The 9355-nt window shown below is 49.5% G+C and overlaps 2 long non-coding RNA genes across 2 annotated transcripts; both read left to right on the top strand.

Annotated features, from left to right (window-relative positions):
- The first annotated feature begins 27 nt into the window (after positions 1-27).
- On the top strand, positions 28-928 carry LOC138266406 (uncharacterized). Its single transcript, XR_011199504.1, has 2 exons — positions 28-342; positions 778-928. It is a non-coding gene; the product is annotated as an uncharacterized lncRNA (long non-coding RNA).
- A 6889-nt stretch (positions 929-7817) lies between these two features.
- On the top strand, positions 7818-8718 carry LOC138266404 (uncharacterized). Its single transcript, XR_011199503.1, has 2 exons — positions 7818-8132; positions 8568-8718. It is a non-coding gene; the product is annotated as an uncharacterized lncRNA (long non-coding RNA).
- The last annotated feature ends 637 nt before the right edge of the window (positions 8719-9355 follow it).

The raw sequence follows: 9355 nt of genomic DNA, 5'->3' as shown, positions 1-9355 counted from the left end.
ACTTTTCACCTACTTGTGCTGACGTTTCCCCTTCTGATCCGGAAGTGTTCGAACATCGCACCAATCAGGGCGCCCTACGTCAGCACCAGCGGGAAATCGGAAGTTTAAATAGCCCGGCATCGGGTTGTTGAGGAGAGAAGTTGAACAAGGAGAAGGAAGGAGGAGCAAACGAGGATGCGAGCGGTGGACCTAGAGAGACCACAGAGCAGTCCTTCCCAATTGGGGACGGGAGGAGGAAAGAGACCAGGATGTCGGTGGTCCCAATTGGGGACAGAAGGAGCAGACTCCGGGAAGCGGAGTCCGACATCCCGCCACGCTTCTGGAGAAGCGTGGCATCGTCAGGTGCGTGGAAGTGGCCTGGGCAGGGGTAGGGAGGATGGGAGGGTAATTATAGTGCGAGAATTGGCGGGGCACGTATTACAAGTGAAAAGTCCCGGGGGAGGGTGAGAGGGACTACAAGGAAGGGGTGTGAGCGAGATGAAACAAGAGCTGCGGTACTAAATAGAAAAGGGTAACGAGAAGTAATCAATGCAGAAAACAGTGCGCCAGAAAGACATAGGAGAAAACACCCAGATGTAAAGAAAAGAAAACAGAAAGACAAAAGAAAAGCAACCTCATAACAGAGAGGGAAAGGGCAGGAGAGGTGCAGACAGAGAGAGAGAGTGATACAAACCCAAAGACAAGAAAGAGACATCAGCTGAAAAGGGAAAGTCAGACACAGGAAGAAACAAAGGGGAAAACACAAACTCTTACTGAGACTGTTCTTCTTCTTCCCAGATGTGCTTCCCGAGAGACCTGAAAGAAAGGAGGAAGAGACTGTGAACCACTGCCTGGAGCAAATACCCGGAGAGTGAAAGAACAGCAAAAGAAAGCCATCCATTACAATATAACTCTATACTCAACCAATAAAATAACACTTACCTGTGTATCCGACGAGTCTTGCGTAGTTACTCGCGCCAATCCTGCAACACTCCTACTCTGTAGTGTTCCCTCTTCGGGACCTTCTTACATGGGCAATAGACAGCTGTGGTTCTGACCCACTTGCGGCTTGAGGCATCGCTGCCATCAGGCATGGTTGATAGGGTGTGGCACAGTGTGCCTTGAGAGTGTAGAACAATTTAATCCTAGAGTCTAGACCACAGTTGCAGCTTTGTGTGCTTCTGGTGCGGCCTTGCTTGCCTTGGACTTTTCCTGCTTGGGCTGTGTCCATCTGGCAGGATGGGACAAACAATGCGGTGTCTCTGGGACTCTCTGTCTCTTTAGCAGGTGACTCCCTGCGGGTTGCCCTACGTGCTCCATGAAGCTTCTACTCTTTTGTCGTGTTGCTGAGGCCTAGGTCAGAGCATTCTCCTCCCTTTCGGTGCTCAGCTCCTCTGGTTCTCTCTTCACCTCAGGTCCACTAGGCTTCAGGTAGGGCTATGGCAGGGCCGGTGGGGACTGTCCGCTACTGTGGTACTTCAATGGCACAACGTCCAAGTTGTGCTGCTAATCCTTGTCTGAGCGCCCTCTCATGGTGCTCTGACTGCCCCGCTGTGTGGAGACGACTGTGGAGCTTTCGTAGTAGGAGGCAGGCCAGAGCAGCAAAGCATCCCTGAGTATGAACAGCGTGGAGCTCGATTTGGGCCACCTGTAACTCAGTCTCGTGTGCCTCTCTTTGCCCCAGCTCACTTGTTCATCACTGTTGGGAAGTGGGGGTCCATACTGTAGGCATGCCTATACCGATTGCCCAACAAGCCTAATAGATTTTCAGGTTGCGACCGATTGAGTTAGTACTCACATTCTCTATTTTATTTAGCTCGGTCTGCCCTGGCTAAGCTCGTGCCCTTTTCAGGCACTGGTGAGGCTGCACGCCTCTTCTGTGTTTCGAGCTGGATCCTCCTGCCAATGGCGCCTTTAGCTGCATGCCACAGTCCCTTTGTGAGACTGAGGCTCACCCAAGCTAGACTGGCACTCAACATGAGAGCTTAATTCTTTCGCAGTTAGGCCTAGTTATGCTGCAGAGCTCCGTGCAGTACTGGTGCCCTCTAGTGGCCTCTGGCAGCATTGCACCCTGTTCATGTTCGCAGCGGCTCCGCTCCCAGACGTCTTCTTGCAGGTTGCAGAGGAGTTAGGATTTTCCAGCCTCTGAGGCTTCAGGTGAGCCAGGGGCGTATGAAGGGGGGGGGGAGGGAGGGGGGAGGAGTGGGTGCGAGAACGGGCGCTTGCCCACCTCCCATCCCCCTGTATTTAGGTACCGCCTGGTGTAACCAGGTGCAGTAGTCTTTTTTGGCGCCCCCCACGCCCCATGACCACCTCCTCAGATTCCTTCACTACCACAGGGAAAAGGTGCCCTCGTCGCTCCATAGCGCCCCTGTCACATACATTACTTTTGTTTTAAAGCGCTGGTAAGATCTGGCTAATCCACTTAGCTATCCACACATTAACCATCTACTACGCTACTCTATGGTGAGTTAAAACTGCCACTAGACAAAACCGCCGATCTCTCTGCCTAGCAAGACTATTTATTAATCAAAAGAGTTATGTTGACATTTTAATTGATTCTTGAAGGCTAGACGAACAAAACAACTTTTGTGCAGGAGGTTTTAAACCGCAAGTTTCGTAAATTATTCCTAAACACAGCTTTTTGTGTTTGCGCTTTTTGTGACAATGACTATGTCTCTGCCCTTTTTGACATTATCAAAGAGGGTTGGAGGATGGAGAATGTTAAAATTAATTTCTGCACAGGGCTCAATCGGGGACGGGAGGAGGGAAGAGACCAGGACGTCGGTGGTCCCAATCGGGGACAGAAGGACCAGACTCCGGGAAGCAGAGTGCGACAGCCCGCCACACTTCTGGAGAAGCGTGGCATCGTCAGGTGCATGGAAGTGGCCTGGGCAGGGAGGACGGGAGGGTAATTATAGTGCGAGAATTGGCGGGGCACGTTTTACGAGTGAAAAGTCACGGGGGAGGGTGAGAGGGACTACAAGGAAGGGGTGTGAGCGAGATGAAACAAGAGCTGTGGTACCAAATAGAAAAGGGTGACGAAAAGTAATCAATGCAGAGAACAGTGCGCCAGAAAGACATAGGAGAAAACATCCAGATGTAGAGAAAAGAAAAGAAAACAGAAAGACAAAAGAAAAGCAACCTCATAACAGAGAGGGAAAGGACAGGAGAGGTGCAGACAGAGAGAGAGAGTGATACAAACCCAAAGACAAGAAAGAGACATCAGCTGAAAAGGGAAAGTCAGACACAGGAAGAAACAAAGGGGAAAACACAAACACTTACCGAGACTGTTCTTCTTCTTCCCACATGTGCTTCCTGAGAGACCTGAAAGAACAGAAAGAAAGGAGGAAGAGACCGTGAACCACTGCCTGGAGCAAATACCCAGAGAGTGAAAGAACAACAAAAGAAAGCCATCCATTACAATATAACTCTATACTCAACCAATAAAATAACACTTGCCTGTGTATCCGACGAGTCTTGCTAGTTACTTGCGCCAATCCTGCAACAAGTGGTGTCAGAAGTGGGATTTGAAACACAACATAACGGAGGAGAAACCCACAATGGCAGACGTAATTGCTCAGCTGGCAGAGGGTCAGCGCCACCTTCAACTAATGTGGGAACAGCAAATGAAGGAAGCCAGGGAAGAACGAGAAGCCCTGCAGACCGCTCTCAAGAGCCAAGCCACAATAATGGCGAACAATCAACTGGTACATGAAACAGCCCTGGCAAAGCTCACGGACACCACATTGCACATGCGAAGGTTCATCCAAATGTGCCCAGCAGCGTACTGCAAAGGTACCAGGAACATGAAGACCCGGACTCCTTTTTCACCACCTTTGAGAGAGTTGCAAGCACTGCGAGTTGGCCGGAAGAGAAATGGGGACAGTATATCGCACCACTGCTTACAGGGCACCTACAAGCCACCTATCAAGCTATCAACCTCAGTGGTACTCTTCCCTATAAGGATATTGAGAAAACAATATTGGAACGGGTAGGGCTGGACAGCGTAAGCTATCGTTCCAGGTTCCGCCAACCCAAGTGGCAACAACAAGAGAATCCTCGCACCCTCTACTATAGGGTTCAACATGCGGCGGGGAGATGGTTGCATCCAACTGAAAAAACACGAGAAGAAATGTTCGACGTCATAGTTTTGGAACAGTATTTGGATGCATTACCCAGTACCACCCGTAACTGGGTGAGACAGCACCCGGGCCTGACTAATGAAACCGCTATTGATCTCGCTTGTGCAGATCACAGGGGCCCTGACTTCAGGGCTACCTCCAGTAGACATCCAGCCCCTTCCCCCATGCGCCCGACAGTAGTGAGAGGAATAACTCAAAGACCAATGTTATTACAGGGTCAAGACCGTACTCTATCGAACAACCCGTCAAACCCCAACTATCCAACCACTGGTCGTCAGTGTTACCACTGCTCCGAGTGGGGTCATATAGCCAGATATTGCCCGCATAGAAAAGATATGGAGGAACCCATGGAGATCGGAGTAGCGAAAGGGAGAGTCTTCTGGGCTGGTGGAGACAAACCTACTTACACTCTCCCTATCGTTCTCAATGGAGTTGAAAGGACAGAGTTGATCGATTCCGGGTGTAGCCAGAGTGTAATACGACAGGAATTAGTAGGACACGGACAAGTAATACCCCAGGAACAAGAGTTGATCGCATGTGTACATGGGGATCAAAGATATTACCCGGTCGCTGTAATACAATTGCAGTGGAGAGAAGAGAAAGACTCCCTAAAAGTAGGAGTGCTTCCTAGCCTGGAGGAAGATATCATCATCGGAACTGACTATAAGGACTTTTCCACCTTGTTAACCAAAGCAGGTCAGGAGCACGCCCTTAAGACTTGATGGGAGGAAGTACCCTTCGGGGCGGGCAAAGGAGTAAGTTGAACCCCAAAGGTAACCCTCAGTAGACGACAAAAAAGGGTCCAGCGGCAATACTATACGCAAAACCACAATACTCTGCCAGGTCCTACCCCAGAAGGAGCAAGTAGGGTGTGTACCGTTCCAGGGGACTTCCGACAGAGTCAACGAGACGACCCCTCCCTGAAAAACGCGTGGCAACAAGCCCTGAACCCGGAGGAGCATGTGGTAGGTCCAAAATTTCTCATACAAAACCACCCCTTATATAGAATACCGAATACAGAGGAAGGGCGGCAGAAACAATTGATAGTTCCCAGAAGTCACAGACAGCAGGTCTTACATCTAGCTCATGGGGATAATGGAGAGGGCCATCTTGGAAGGGAAAAAACTGAAGAGGCAATACTCCGGCGGTTCTATTGGCCCGGAGTTTTCGGGGACATATGTAAACACTGTTCTGACTGTCCAAAATGTCAATTATATAACCCATCTCCACACCGACCTGCTCCGCTCCAGCCCCTGCCAGTCATAGAGACCCCTTTCTCAAGAGTGGGCATGGATATCATTGGACCCCTTACTCCATCCAGTCGGGGACGTCAATACGTCTTAGTATTAGTGGACTATGCCACCCGTTATCCAGAAGCCATTCCCCTTCCTAGTATGCACACTAAAGTAATTGCCCAAGCAATGATTGATTTATTTTCCAGAGTGGGTTTCTCCAAAGAAATACTAACCGACCAGGGGACCCCTTTTATGTCTAAACTCATGGCAGAAGTAAGTAAAACACTAGGGGTGAAGCAGATCAGAACATCAGTGTACCACCCACAAACAGACGGTTTAGTGGAGAGGTATAACAGGACAATCAAATCCTTACTCAGGAAAAGTATTTCCGAAGGAGTTAAAGATTGGGAAAATAAATTGCCTCTAGTGCTATACGCTATTCGCACATACGTTCAGTCCTCTCTAGGGCAAAGTCCCTTTGAATTATTGTTCAGACGACCCCCTCCGACTCTTCTCAAAATGCTGGCCGAGCAATGGGAAGAAACCGAAGATGAGGCAAAAGACCTCTTGACATATACCAGGGAGTTGAGGGATAATCTCCATACGGTGTGGGAAGAAGCCCGCAACACCTTACGGGAATCCCACAGAAAACAAAAACGATGGTATGATACTAAAAGCGTGCTTCATAGTCTAAAAGTAGGGGACAAGGCCTTAATCCTACTTCCCAGCTGTGAAAACAAGCTACTGGCCCGGTGGCAAGGGCCATACGAGGTTATTGAGCAAATTAAACCCCCCACATATAAATTAGCCCTTCCCCACGGACAAGGCAGAGAACAAATATACCATATAAACCTCCTAAAAAAATGGCAGGAACCGACGGGCAAACAACCCATTCGGTATATCACCAATGTGGCCACAGACAAAATACCATATCTGTCCTTTCCCTCAAATCACCCTACTGAGGGGTCTTTTCCCCAGACGAATTCCACCCTCACTGAACCCTATCAGGGACAACTTACTCAAGTGATAGAGAAGTACTGTGATGTCTTTTCCAAGTGACCTGGACTAACGCAGTTAGCAGACCACCCAATACGAACAAAAAGAGATGCTATCTCCCGACAACGTCCATATCGTATCCAAGAAGTTAAAAAAAGCAGTTATAGAACAGGAGATCCAATCCATGCTTAAGGCTGGTATTATAGAACCCTCCAACAGCCCCTGGTGTTCCCCAGTGGTATTGGTTCCAAAACCAGACGGGAGTACCCGTTTCTGCGTAGACTATAGACGAGTCAACGAGTTAACATACTTTGATGCATATCCAATGCCACGCATTGACGAGCTCCTTGAGAGATTAGGCCAAGCCCAGTCTATGTCCACCTTAGACCTTACAAAAGGGTATTGGCAAATCCTGTTAAGAAAAGAGGACAGAGAAAAAACAGCATTCGCAGCCCCAGCTGGTCTCTATCAGTTCACGGTCCTTCCTTTCGGGCTCCAAGGGGCCCCTGCCACGTTCCAACGGCTTATGGATAGGATCTTACGACCCCATCACCAATATGCGGCTGCATATCTGGACGATATAGTCATATATAGTAACACCTGGAAAGAACAGTTGGGTGAGGTTTTGCAAGCATTAAGGGAAGCCCATCTAACAGCAAACACAGAAAAATGCAGGTTGGGATACACCAATATCAAGTATCTTGGTTATGTCTTAGGAGAAGGGCAGGTCCGTCCACAGGTAGAAAAAATAGGTGCCATCAGACAGATACCTGTACCACAAACAAAGAAAGATGTAAGAGCCTTCCTCGGCTTAGTAGGGTACTATAGACGGTTTATCCCTCAGTTTTCCACCAAAGCAGAACCCCTCACTAATCTGCTCAAGAAGTCCTGTCCCAACACTCTCACCTCACTCTCTGCAGCTGAACGACACAGTTTTGAACAACTGCAAATCGCCTTGACTACGAATCCCGTGTGATGCTGTCCAGATTTTCAGAAACCTTTCTTATTGCAAGCAGAAGCCTCCGATGTGGGGCTTGGGGTGGTTTTATCCCAAACTCAAGGTGATGGGTCCATACACCAAATACTGTATATTAGTCGAAAGCTCCTTCCAAGAGAGGTCCACTATCCCACAATCGAGAAAGAATGTTTAGCCATAAAGTGGGCAGTGGAGTCACTACGGTATTATCTCACTGGTCGGACATTTACCCTTGTCACGGATCATGGCCTCTCATCTGGCTCGCTCGCAACAAAGACACTAATTCTCATGTCCTGCGGTGGTTTCTTTCATTGCAACCTTTCTCCTTTCAGATCATACACTCATCGGGCAGCCAAATGACGAATGCGGATTTCTTGTCCCGCTATCCAACTCCTGAGCGTCATCTACTGCCGCTCTCTAGGGGGAGTGTCTGTGACGGGCCGGATTGGGTCGGCCCGCACTTTTCACCTACTTGTGCTGACGTTTCCCCTTCTGATCCGGAAGTGTTCGAACATCGCACCAATCAGGGCGCCCTACGTCAGCACCAGCGGGAAATCGGAAGTTTAAATAGCCCGGCATCGGGTTGTTGAGGAGAGAAGTTGAACAAGGAGAAGGAAGGAGGAGCAAACGAGGATGCGAGCGGTGGACCTAGAGAGACCACAGAGCAGTCCTTCCCAATTGGGGACGGGAGGAGGAAAGAGACCAGGATGTCGGTGGTCCCAATTGGGGACAGAAGGAGCAGACTCCGGGAAGCGGAGTCCGACATCCCGCCACGCTTCTGGAGAAGCGTGGCATCGTCAGGTGCGTGGAAGTGGCCTGGGCAGGGGTAGGGAGGATGGGAGGGTAATTATAGTGCGAGAATTGGCGGGGCACGTATTACAAGTGAAAAGTCCCGGGGGAGGGTGAGAGGGACTACAAGGAAGGGGTGTGAGCGAGATGAAACAAGAGCTGCGGTACTAAATAGAAAAGGGTAACGAGAAGTAATCAATGCAGAAAACAGTGCGCCAGAAAGACATGGGAGAAAACACCCAGATGTAAAGAAAAGAAAACAGAAAGACAAAAGAAAAGCAACCTCATAACAGAGAGGGAAAGGGCAGGAGAGGTGCAGACAGAGAGAGAGAGTGATACAAACCCAAAGACAAGAAAGAGACATCAGCTGAAAAGGGAAAGTCAGACACAGGAAGAAACAAAGGGGAAAACACAAACTCTTACTGAGACTGTTCTTCTTCTTCCCAGATGTGCTTCCCGAGAGACCTGAAAGAAAGGAGGAAGAGACTGTGAACCACTGCCTGGAGCAAATACCCGGAGAGTGAAAGAACAGCAAAAGAAAGCCATCCATTACAATATAACTCTATACTCAACCAATAAAATAACACTTACCTGTGTATCCGACGAGTCTTGCGTAGTTACTCGCGCCAATCCTGCAACACTCCTACTCTGTAGTGTTCCCTCTTCGGGACCTTCTTACATGGGCAATAGACAGCTGTGGTTCTGACCCACTTGCGGCTTGAGGCATCGCTGCCATCAGGCATGGTTGATAGGGTGTGGCACAGTGTGCCTTGAGAGTGTAGAACAATTTAATCCTAGAGTCTAGACCACAGTTGCAGCTTTGTGTGCTTCTGGTGCGGCCTTGCTTGCCTTGGACTTTTCCTGCTTGGGCTGTGTCCATCTGGCAGGATGGGACAAACAATGCGGTGTCTTTGGGACTCTCTGTCTCTTTAGCAGGTGACTCCCTGCGGGTTGCCCTACGTGCTCCATGAAGCTTCTACTCTTTTGTCGTGTTGCTGAGGCCTAGGTCAGAGCATTCTCCTCCCTTTCGGTGCTCAGCTCCTCTGGTTCTCTCTTCACCTCAGGTCCACTAGGCTTCAGGTAGGGCTATGGCAGGGCCGGTGGGGACTGTCCGCTACTGTGGTACTTCAATGGCACAACGTCCAAGTTGTGCTGCTAATCCTTGTCTGAGCGCCCTCTCATGGTGCTCTGACTGCCCCGCTGTGTGGAGACGACTGTGGAGCTTTCGTAGTAGG

The sequence above is a fragment of the Pleurodeles waltl genome, chromosome 11 (genome assembly GCF_031143425.1).
Source record: "Pleurodeles waltl isolate 20211129_DDA chromosome 11, aPleWal1.hap1.20221129, whole genome shotgun sequence".
NCBI lineage: Eukaryota > Metazoa > Chordata > Amphibia > Caudata > Salamandridae > Pleurodeles > Pleurodeles waltl.
Note: the sequence above shows the minus strand (reverse complement) of the source record. Positions and strands in the feature narration are given on the sequence as shown.